Source organism: Caretta caretta, chromosome 7, assembly GCF_965140235.1.
Source record: "Caretta caretta isolate rCarCar2 chromosome 7, rCarCar1.hap1, whole genome shotgun sequence".
In the NCBI taxonomy this organism is placed as follows: Eukaryota; Metazoa; Chordata; order Testudines; family Cheloniidae; genus Caretta; species Caretta caretta.
The window spans coordinates 103,959,839-103,971,977 of record NC_134212.1 but is presented as its reverse complement, the minus strand read 5'-3'; the positions used below and the strand labels follow the sequence as shown (position 1 = coordinate 103,971,977).

The following is a 12,139-nucleotide window of genomic DNA, read 5'->3' as shown; positions in this document are numbered from 1 at the left end:
TTACATGCTCACAAAAATGTAAAAAAATTGGTTTTGAAAAATACCATGGATTTATTGGCCTGGTGTATTTGGGTAACAGGGAGGTGGGAGATATGAGGTCACTGGAATATCATCAGTGGGATTTTCAAGAATGCTCAGCTCTAGTGTAATTCTGCTCCCTGAGAAGTCAATGGTACTCCCATTGGATTCAACCGGAGCAGAGTCAGGCCAATGACGAGTTCTTCTGAAAATTTTACCCCACAACTTCAAGGAGCACAAACCTTCAAACTTCAAATATTTCAAGCAGGTAGGGGAAGAGGATTATATGTTTGATCTCCTGGGCTCTGTCAGTGCCCATTTAATTTTTGTTACATTCCAGAACGTAACAACTGAAGCATCTTGTGATTATACAGCAACTGACAGTATTAAGCTTAGCATCACTGACCATTGCTACTCTAGTGCCAGGGCAATATCAGCTGTCTTTGAAACTCAGAGACACCTACTTTCTAACACCATTCAGCTCCTGCCATCAGAGATTCCCGAAGGATAAGGTTTTATCTTTAAGATTAAAAATTGTAATTATAAGTAATAAACACATCCCAACATTGTCAATATTTTTTCATGGTGCAAGCATCCCTGTTCTATGGAAGGGGTATATTTTATGCCATAATAAGGTGACTTACTCATCAAGGCATCACTGTGCCTTCTAGCCAAAGTATTAGAGGGCTCTCCTCCTGCGATGGTAGGATAATTGATTATTTTAGACAAAAGCAACATGATCTCCTGGCACTAAGGTTAGTTTACATGAGAGTAAAATAAACAAACTTGTTCGATTGATAGAAAGGGTTTGAGAGAATCTAGGAGGAGATGAAAGAATTCCTCCTAATAAACTGGATTACCACACACAGCAGTCAATAACTTGCAAGGATACATCAAAAGGAGAACATGTTCACAATGGGATTCTTTTTTCCCCACAGCAACTTATCAGAAGTACCTAAGCAACATAAGGGTACAAGCCTCATTTATTTTTATTGAATCTTGAGCTTTTAAGTCATTTTGGCACTTTTGAAAAATCTACCGTTACTGAATATGATGTCTGTGAGGTGGGCCTCCATTTGTTAGAGACTCAGACAACACCTTAATAATTTACCCAAGTAAACAAAGGGGAACAAGAAATTCACTGCTATGGAAATAAGTTTCTAATGTAAAATAACAGCTATTTGGGCAGTTCACTTTTCAAGAAAAAAGTATATGAAAAGCAGTTTGGGATGAGGAGAGAGAGATTGGCTCCACTAGACTGGCAGTTGCATTAGACTAGTTTTCAATAAATGAGAGGGATGCTTCACATAATTAACCTTTTTGTCCCCAGAATATTAAAAAAAAAATAAATCAGAAGGTTCTACTATGGGTACCCATAAAACTGTTTCTTGAAGAAAGAGTTGTTATTAATAAAAGACTTTCCACTTCTGACTCAAGTTCTCAGGAAGATTTATAATCATGACACTTAAAGGTTCCTGGACAAAGGAATGTCAGCAAGGAAATGTAAGTGGTCTAAGGTGTTTTGGAAAAGAATTTCCAAACCTTGTAAGTGTTCAATGCTAACTGTACCTTCTTTTAAACCACACCGAGAACAAAGATCTTGGCACAGATTTTTGGAGTCCATAACTGCAGTTTTGTATATAAAGTTGCTCCTTGCGAAAAGCCCAGGGAATAGGGAAGCATTACTTTTGAGTGCAATCTCTGCTCAGGGACTTTATTCCTTCCAGTCAAGTTATTGACTGTTTTTCAATATTTCATCTAGAAAGCATTTCTAACAAGGTCAGAAGGAAGAATATATATTTACAATGGCTCTCAACATAGGTGAAAAAATACCATCTGTGAGTGTTTGAGGTTTTGACAAACATTTTAGTGAAATATAAAAGCTCCAGACAGATGATGATATCAAAACTAAATGTCAATATCATCTGCGCACCTGCAATGGACCAGAGAATTCAGATTACAGAATATATCTTTGGCATAGAGTTTTGAAATGTTCTGCTTTCTTCCAAAAATGTGGTTTTTGTTTGGGAAGTTCATTTGCCCAAACTGGTCCACCTCTTTATATTGCAAAGTATGGACTGAATTGTTCTTGAAATTAATACATATTTTCCAAAATTGGTGATGTTTGCATCTTCGTTAACGCACCTTTTTTTCAGCTTGTACACATGTTAACATCTCTGGTAGACTAATATTTTTATTATAAATTATTATTATTAGTGTTATGGTAGTGCCTAAATGCCCAATCAAGATCAGGGACCCATTGCACTAGAAGGGTTCACTGTACAAACACTTTTTAAAAAACGAAGTCCCTGTTCCAAAAACCTTACAACCTAGATGAGAGTAGAAAATGACAAGTGGAGGAATCAAGCAAATGAGGAGAAAAGGAGGATGAAGTAACACTAAAGAAAGCAGCACAAGCTTTAATCATGGATCTCATCCCAAATTTCAGCATGTGTGGGGTACTTTTCTTTGTATAGTCATATTTTATGTTAAAATCCAGCAACATTTTTCAGTGGTTCACTGGGTTGCACAAGAGGCAATTTGGGTAGTAGCAAAGCAGCAGATATTATCACCACACCAAGGTATGTCTACACTGCAATTAGACTCCTGCAGCTGGTCAGTGCCAGCTGACTCAGGCTCATGGGGCTCGGGGGAAGGGGCTGTTTAATTGTGGTATTCTTAATGTTCTTAAGACCTCCCACCTTGCAGGATCCTAGAGCCTGAGCTCAAATGTTTACCCTGCAATTAAACAGCCCCTTAGCCCATGCCCCAGAAGCCTGAGTCAACTCACATGGGCCAGCCGCAGGTTTTTTATTGCAGTGTAGACATACCCCAGGCATTTACAGTCTCTGGAATGGCTGCTAATTTAAGAGAAAGTATAGTTAAGGTTGCCAACTTTCTAATTGCACAAACCCGAACACCCTTACCCCCCCGTCCCTGCCCCACCCCTTTCCCAAGGCCTCGCCCCGCACTCATTCCATCCCCCCTCCCTCTGTTGCTCGCTCTCCCCCACCGTCACTCACTTGCTCATTTTCATCAGGCTGGGGCAGGGAGTTGGGTGCAGGAGAGGGTGAGGGCTCCGGCTGAGGGTGCAGGCTCCGGGGTGGGGACAGAAACGAGGGGTTCAGGGTGCGGGAGGGGGCAGAGGGTTGGGGTGTGGGCTCTGGGGTGGGGGGGCGGATGAGGAGTTTGGGGTGCAGGAGGGGACTCTGAGCTGGGGGTGTGGAGACAAGGGATTCAGAGTATGGGAGGGGGCTCTGGGCTGAGGCAGGGGGTTAGGGTGTGGAGGGGGTACAGACTCTGGGCTGGGGGTACAGGTTCTGGGGTGGGACCAGAAATGAGGAGTTCAGGGTGCAGAAGGGGGCTCAGGGCTGGGGCAGGAGTGTGGGAAGGGGTGCAGGATCCAGGCAAAGCTTACCTCGGGAGGCTCCCAGGAAGCAGCAACATGTCCCTCTGTCTCCTAGGCGGAGGCGTGGCCAAGCAGCTCTGCACAGTAAACATTGCCTCTGTCCACAGGAACCGCCCCTGCAGCTCCCATTGGCTGTGGTTCCTGGCCAATGGGAGCTGTGGAACTGGTGCATGGGGTGGGGGCAGCGTGCAGAGCCCCCCTGGTTGTCCCTCTGCCTAGGAGCCAGAGGGACGTTGCTGCTTCCAGGAGCTACGCAGAGCCAGGTAGGGAGCCTGCCAGCCCTGCCAACCGGACTTTTAACGGCCCGGTCAGCAGTGCGTCCGGGGAAGCTGCCAGGGTCCCTTTTCGACCGGACATTCCAGTCGAAAACCAGACACCTGGCAACCCTAAGTATCTAGAGTCCCTTACTGCCAATGTTTCTGAAAGCATCATCATAAAGAGCAGCTGTTTTATTAATTAGTGTTATCATATATATATAGCAACACTGGTCAGCATTGTGTTGTACAGACATGTAAGGACAAAGAGTAAAATCCTGTTCCCATTGAAATTTATGAGAGTTTTGCCACTGACTGCAATGGGGCCAGGATTTCACCCAAGATGCCTGCACCAGAGGGTTTACTATTTAAACAGACAAAATACTGACATTGGACAGGGTAAGAGATGTAACACAGAGGCAAAGTGACTGAACAGTACTCTTGGCATGTGCCCTGTTATTCTCAAGGGTTTCACAATAATGTAGTGATCTAATGAGATGAGAGATGGATACAGGGGAGGTGACTCAGTGCTGGAGTGCTAGACTGAAGAAGGGAATTTTAAGGAAGAGACTGGAGAGGAAAGCTCATTTCCTTGGGTACTGGAGGAGGGAGACTGTTGATGTTGATATCATCATTACGAAGATCAAAAACTGAGAATAATAACAATGGGAACGATGATTAGGGTGAACTCCATCCCCGAGAGAAGGCTCAGGAAAGGCTATATGGGTTTTAATGCCAGAAAGGACCATTGTGATCACATGTGGAAAATCCACACCTTTGAGCAACGTAGTTTTACTGACCTAACCCTTGCTGTAGACAATGCTACATCAATGGGAGTGATTCTCCCTTTGACATAGCTACTGCCTCTTGTGGAGGTGGTGTATCTATGCCGATGGGAGAAGTTCTCCCATTGGCATAGGTAGCATCTTTACTAAGTGCTACAGTGGCACTGTAAGTATAGATAAGCCCTTAGTCTGACCTCTTACATAACACAGGCCATGGACTTCCTTGAATTAATTCCTGCTTCGAATCCAACAGCTGTGGTTGATGTAGAGTATTTCTTCTAGAAAAAATATCCCATCTTGATTGAATAATTTCCAGTGACGGAAAATCCACCACAACCCTTCACATGTTGTTCCAATGGTTAACTACCTTCACTGTCAAAAAAGTGTCTTTTATTTCTAGACTGAATTTGTCTAGCTTCAACTTCCAGCCACTGGATCTTATTCACTGGCATAATTGATTTCATTTCTCTTGTGTCTTTCCTGGAAAGTTCCAGCTCCTGAATTAAGAAAGTTTACCAAGCAAAACAAACTCCCAAAGGTGCTACTATCAATCCTTGGCAGGCTTCTTTCTTCAGAGCCTTTTGGCTCAGTAGCCTGATACTAGTCTGTTGAGAAAGTCGATTGAACTGTAAGGCTGAATAGTCTAAGAGTGGTAAAGGGTCAGCAAAAATCCTGTGGCAAAAGAAGTCCACCAGCAGACTTTCCCAAAGGAAGATAATCAGGTGAAATGATCTGCTCCTAATGCAGCAGCTGAAGATCTGCACATTTCCTGTACAGGTCATAGGCCTGCTCAGGACGATTCTACTTTTAAAAGTGTGAGAGGGTGCAGCGGGGTGGTCACCCCGCTTCAGCCCTGAAGGAGTTAAAAGCAGCTCTGGAGAGAGCTGCAGCTGGGGAAAAGGGGTTAAAAGCAGCCAAGCTAGGCTGATTGGGGAAGCAGCCACAGCTGTGGCCAGCTTAATTAGGGCCCAGCTAGCCCTTATAAGAGGGCTGGGGCCAGGAGCTGGGGAAGTTTCACTCTAGCCTGGGAGTGGGAAGAGCTAGCTGCCTGGGAGCAAGGTACCTGAAGTGGGGCAGTGCTGGGGAAGGGCAAAGGGAGCTGGAGAGCTCCAGCCTGGTAAACCTGCAGGCCTTGGTAAAGGCCCAGAAAGGTACTGGGACTGCAGAGGGGCAACCTGCGAATAGGCAGAGGCAGCTGGTCCTAACCCCTTGCCTGTGATGAGTGGCAATTACAGACTGCAGTCTGCTCCAGTGAGTGGGGGCTAGATGACAGGCAGTAGCCACTGAGGCAATGTGGGTTTAGAGGGGTGGGGGTTCCCCAGGGAGGAGAGACCCGGAGTGTGGGGGTACTGCTGGGGAAGAACCCCAGGGTAAAGGGCACCAGGGTCTGGGAGGGACAGTGGGCCAGGAGCAGGCGAGACGCTGGTCTGCAGAGGGTGCGCCGAAGGCTAGAGAGCTTATTCCTGAGACAACCAGCAGGAGGTGCTGCACCAGTGAGTCGTTGCCTTGCTACAGAGGGTTTCAGTAATAATATTAGTCATTAAAAAAGCTTTTTGAGTAGCTCTGAGCCTAGTTACTAAAGCTGGAATTGAAATTTCTCTGCTTAAGACCTCTCCTTTTGCTCTTTTGCCATGTACTGTGGCACATGAATATTAATTTGATAGTAAGACAGACAGATTTTCCTTATGATGTAAAGGATGGCGACTGTATAATGCATGCCCTGTTGTGAAAATTGGGCCTACAAATTTACCTTAATTGCGAGGTCAACTATAAAAAGTGAGTGTAAGTTCATAAAATGGTACAATAACAAATGTTAGTGGAAAAACATACAAAAGGGAGACAACAAATTAAATTAGTCCAAAATAAAAGGCCCAGTGATATAATTCAAGGACTTTAAGATCATGCCTAGTAAACACACAGTATGAGAAGCAAAATTAAAATTAATGAACCAAAATTAGTGTCAGAAATTAGGTCTATGGGTGAGAAAACAACCGGATGGGCTACTCCACCCATCACTCCCTTTTAGGGTCCTTAAAGAGACATATGGAGAAAAATTGTTTATCAAAGCGAGCTTCCCTATCCTACCACCCACCCCCACTGTCTCCTGGGAACCTGGGTCTTTGTCATCCTGAACCTGAGAGATGTTCTGACCAGACTGGGCCAGAAGGAAGGAGCAAGATGACATTTGCCAACTGTACTGGTTCCTGCTAATACCTGAATACCACCTAGGATGTAAAACTTACCTCTCTCTCGCGCGTGCACACACACAAGTGGCCTTGTTCTGCTCCATCTTATTTCTGCTGTTTCCTATCCCTTTCCTTTTTCTACCTCTTTAATAAGAGTCTAGCTTAGCCAGCCAAGACTACATGTTTTGCAACATTGCTGTGAGCCTGTGTCCAGAAAGGGACAAATAAAGCAATGCCCTAAACAGCCCAATGCTGGTATGAGTTTGCCTGATAAGACCATGTGCTGTGTTTTTTAGCAATCAGGTTGCAAGTGAAAGTCAAACACCAGAAACAGATGCTGCATTTTCTATCTTTGCTGTTATTTTCTCTCCCCCTTTTTGTGTTCATTTTGTTTTATGCAGTGTTGTAGCTGTGTCGGTTTGAGGATATCTCAGAGCTTCTCTCTTACCAACAGAAGTTGGTCCAATAAAAGATATTTCCTCACCCACCTTGTGTCTCTTCATTTTGTTTTGTCTTCTAGGAAATGGGATCAGACTTCAGCAGCAGCAACAATGACAGCTCCTGTCCATCTCTACTTCTGCTCTTTTCCCACAAACAGTGGTTTTCAACCTGTGGTCCACAGACTCTTGGGAATCTGCAAACTATGTCTAAGGGGTCCACGAAAGGTTGTCGGTAACCATAAAACAATGGTTTTCAACCTGTGGTCCGTGTACCCTCTGGGGTTCTGAAAATTATGCCTAAGATTTCCAAAGCGGTCCGTGCCTCCATTTGAAATTTTTTAGGAGTCCGCAAATGAAAAAAGTTTGAAAACCACTGCCCCAAAAGGATAGTTATTACCATCTTTAATGCCACCTAAAAGACTGTCAACCAAGGTATTTTTTTCCTTCTAAAAACTCTCTTCAGCTAAAGGGATGTTGTTAAGCCTTATTTAATAATTTACATTTCAAATGCTTTAACTGTTCTTTTCTGTATTTTTAATAAAAGGTTAAAATGATTTTTAGTCATGTTTGCACCATGGTACTAAGCAAGCTAAGGTCTCACTACACCAAACCTTGTTTAATGTTGGATAGGGCCTGGGTTACGTTAACACCTTTGGACCATATATTCCATCTAACTTAATACAACAGCCCATAGGGTAGCCAATATTTTTTTGGCAGGCAAAGCTGTTAACCCCTCTTTCAAAACATCTAATGCCTTAAAAGCTGTCTAGTAGAATAAGCATTTAGCATGTGTATCAAGAGACTAAGTCCTGTAAGGACATTTCTTGAAAGCTTATAAAAACGTATAACAAGCACTCAAGTTCAGCAATCAGGAAAGGTGTGCTTGAACTTTCCATTATGGCACTAATATTAAACAACAAATCTAACATATATATCCCTTAGGTAATTTAATTGCTTCCCTCAGAAAGAGATATAATTCACTAAATTAATTTACATCTCCCTTTTCTGACTCATAGCAAAGGAGATTAATACAGGAAAGTAAATCAATTTAGATGGCAAGCTACTTAACCTAATTGGATCAATGTAATTCAGAAAGAACATGGATCAAAATAACATTAATACATCATAGTGCAGGAGCTCTGGTTTAGTTCATGCAGTGTCATGAAACAGCTCTTCCTTTTCTGTCTCTCTGAACAAACAAGTGGAAGCTTCGCAGGGCAGGGCAGGACAAGCTTTGCCTGCCCTGAGCTAAGTCAAATATAGTGCAGTTGTAAATTCGTTCTAAACTTACCTATCAGATTTGCCTACAAACTTTCAGGTGTTAGCTACCTCCATTGGTCTAAGGCCCAGAGTACATAATGGACATAATTTAACAAAAAAGTTAATGACCCAGAAACTTGAGCTGTTGATTTTTCAAAAATGCTAATCTTGCATTCAAATACACAAACAGGATCTTTTTTCAATCCACTCACGAACAGATCTGATAGCGCAACACAACTTAGCCTCTTATCTCCAAAACAAGAAAACCACACTGTGTTTCCCCCCAGCAGCAATATATTATTTCCAAAGGTCATAAGGATCCTTCCATAAGTTTGGGAATGTCAAAGAGATATAGAATCAGAGAAGTCAGAGATGGAACAGATCTACTAGATCAAACAGACAAATCTCTCTGCAAACGCAAGATGTTGTACAGCAACTAATTTTTGCCTCACCTAGTTTCAAATGTCACAAGTGATACAGCTTCCACTGCATTGCAGAGGTGACTGTCATGATTTGTTTCCTGATATTCAGCATAGATTTTCCCTGTTTTAATTTCTCCTTGTTATACCCCTTTTACTAGCTTAAATAATTCCTCTCCTTTTTGGTGCATACATCCTTCAAATGGGTGTAGACCGTTACCATGTCCTCTCTGAACCATTACTTAACCAAGTAATACTCCCATGAGGATATGGAAGTGCCAAGAATCTTGCACATTTCACACTCCTGCTACTTGGGCAATGAGTGGCAACAGCAGGGGCAGACAATGGAATAATTCTTGGGGAGGAAGGTACTGGTGGCAGGGACAGAGCGGCAGTGATCTCTTTCTACATCCTTTCGAAGCAAAGAGGGGGAGACTAAGAGACCCTCCCTCTCCCAGCAGCCAGTAGCCCATGGAGTAGAGCAAGCAGGCTGATTTTTTTTGTTGAACAAAACATGGCTTTTGTCTAAAACTAAACTTTAATTTTGGTTCACCTGTCCCTCCCTTTTGGGGGCCCATAAAAATGTTCAGGTTTTCCAAACCAGAAAATGTGGACAAAAGTTTTTTGAAAAACATTCTTTGTTTGAATTTTGTATCAAATACAAAGAAACAGTCTTGAAAATTCCTGTGGAAAATTAGCAATTTCCAACCAGCCTTATCCTGGAGGGGTAAGCAGAGACAGAAAGTTCATTCTCTCTCCAGCAGCTGAGGTGGGAGGGGAGAGTTTTAAACAAATAAAAAGACCCACTAGTCAGATACGAAAGGTGGAAATCTCAAGCAATTTCCAGGGAGAGCAGCCTGATAGAAAGACTAGCCACCATCCTCCTTCCCAGCAGCTTGGGTAGCAGTGGAGATGGGCATCACTTTTGGACCTTGCTGGTGGGCCTCTTCATAGCTACCTGTGGCTAGTCCTCTAGATAACTGGTCTCTGGTAGATTTTCCAAGCCATCCCTGGTACATTTCTTTACTCTACTTTTGTTCTGTCTCTTTACACCTTTTTTTCCTGACAGTCTTTTCGGCAGTTCTCTGTCAGTGTTCATATCCAAGCCAATCTGTATTAATTTTGAGAATAAGATCTCATAAAACACTATATCAAATGCTTTACTAAAATGCAAATATATTACAATACAGCTTTGACTCAATCATCTACTATTTGTACTTAACGCTCCACTTCATGGGCCACAGGTTGCTCTTGATCCGTGCTCCAAAAATGTATATATAGCGAAAAGTGTTGAGGATGATGGCACCGATGGATCATGTTCCGGTACCAGTGAAGCTCAATGTTTATGGATTTTCTTGTCAAGCCTCTGGGACTTAAGACATACGAAGTCCTCTTGGGACAATGTGCTGGGCTTGCTGCAAGTCGCATCTGATTTCTTCTAAGTGAGTTTTGAGGAAGACTTAGACTCCTGCATATGAGAGTGTTTCCTGGGTTCCTCAGACGATCTTGTCAGAGGGCCTCTGGGGGCAGATTCTCTAGCACCAGTGTCAGACTTAGCAGAAGGAGGCTGACACATCGCTGAATCAGGCCGATGTACCGGAGAGTGACTCACAAGCAGTATCCTCGGAGGTGGGCTCAGAGCTCACGATCTTGCAATTTGCAACACTGCTCTACCAAAATCAGCATCGTCCCAGGCTTGCTGAATAAACGCATAATGGGATGTGAATGCGTGGACGGATGACCATGTGGCTGCCTTGCAGATGTCCTGGATAGGCACTTGGGCTAGGAAAGCTGCCGACGAGGCTTGCACTTAGGTTGAATGGGCAGTCATGATCACTGGAGGTGGCATCCTTGACTGACTGTAGCAGCAGTGAATGCAGGCAGCGATCCAAGAAGAAATTATTTGAGTGGATACTGGATGACCTTTCATCATGTCGGCCACCACGACGAACAATTGTGTCGACTTGCGGAATGGCTTGGTCCTTTCAATGTCGAAGGCCACCGCCCTCCTGATGTCTGGGGAATGCAGTCTATGCTCCTCCTCCTCCAACTTATGCAGCTTTGGGAAAAAAAACAGGTAAGTAAATGTCCTGGTCCGTATGAAACTATGAGACCACCTTGGGCAGGAAAGCAGGGTGCAGCCACAGCTGGACCTTGTCTTGGTAGAAGACCATAAAAGGTGGTTACAAGGTAAGAGCCCTAATCTCAGAGACCCGGTGGGAAGATGTTATTGCAACCAAGAATGCAACCTTCCAGGAAAGGAGAAGGAGAGCGCAGGAAGCCAGAGGCTTGAAGGGAGGTCCCATGAGCCTTCACAGCACAAGATTCAGGTCTCACGGAGGGATGGGGTCCATGATGTGTGGGTAGAGGCGCTCAAGGCCCTTGAGGAACCTGGCAGTCATGTCCTGGGTGAAAACCGACCTACCCTGGAGCGGCAGATGAAAGGCCGATATAGCAGACAACTGGACCTTGACAGTTGAAAAGGACAGGCCTTGGAGCTCGAGATGCAAAAGGTAGACCAGGATTAACTGCAGCAAGGCCCACTCGGGTCGAATGCCTTTCTCCAAGCTTACCAATTCCATTTGGGCAGGTAGGTTGCTCTGGTGGCAGTCTTTCTGCTGCCCAACAGGACCTCTTGAACAGTGTCCGAGCACTCCTGCTCTGCTGCATTTAGCCATGCAGCAGTCAAGCCATCAGGTGCAGCGCCACCAGATTCGGATGCAGAAGGCTGCCATGGCTCTGGGACAGCAGGTCCGATTGAAGCAGTAGCTGTAATGGAGCAGCCGCCGAGAGGTCCAGCAGCGTGCCGAACCAGTGTTGGCGTGGCCAAGCCAGCGCTATGTGGATCATCTTCACCCTGTCCTGCTTGATCTTCAGGAGGACTCTGTGGATCAACAGAACTGAGGGGAAGGCATACATTAGAGACCCCGACCACAGGAGCAGGGAAGAGTCTACCCCCGAAAGGAGCAGAAACCGTGGCATTTCCTGTTTTGCCTGAACATGAACAGGTCCACCCAGGGAGTACTCCTCCTCTGGAAGATGATGCTGACCACCTCTGGATGGAGAGGCCACTCATGGTGAGATGAGAATATCCTGCTGAGGCGATCTACCAAAGTTTTCTTGGCCCTGGGTAGGAGTGCAGCTATGAGATGGATGTTGTGTTGTATAAAGAAGTCTCATAGCCTGAGGGCTTCTTGGCAAAGGGCAGATGACCTGGCTCTGCCTTGCTTGTTGATGTAGAATATAGCTGCTGTATTGTCCATCAGGACATGGATCACCCTGCACTTTAGGTGTGGTAGGAAGGCATGGTTCTAAGCTCCCTGACATTGATGTGCAGGGAACAACTGAGAGGGGACCAACAACCTTGC

General features: G+C 44.6%; 1 protein-coding gene across 2 annotated transcripts in view; it reads right to left on the bottom strand.

Moving 5' to 3' along the window:
• The window catches only part of ADAM12 (ADAM metallopeptidase domain 12), a 358,074-nt gene that overhangs the window by 134,379 nt on the left and 211,556 nt on the right, over window positions 1-12,139 (bottom strand). The window lies entirely within an intron of this gene.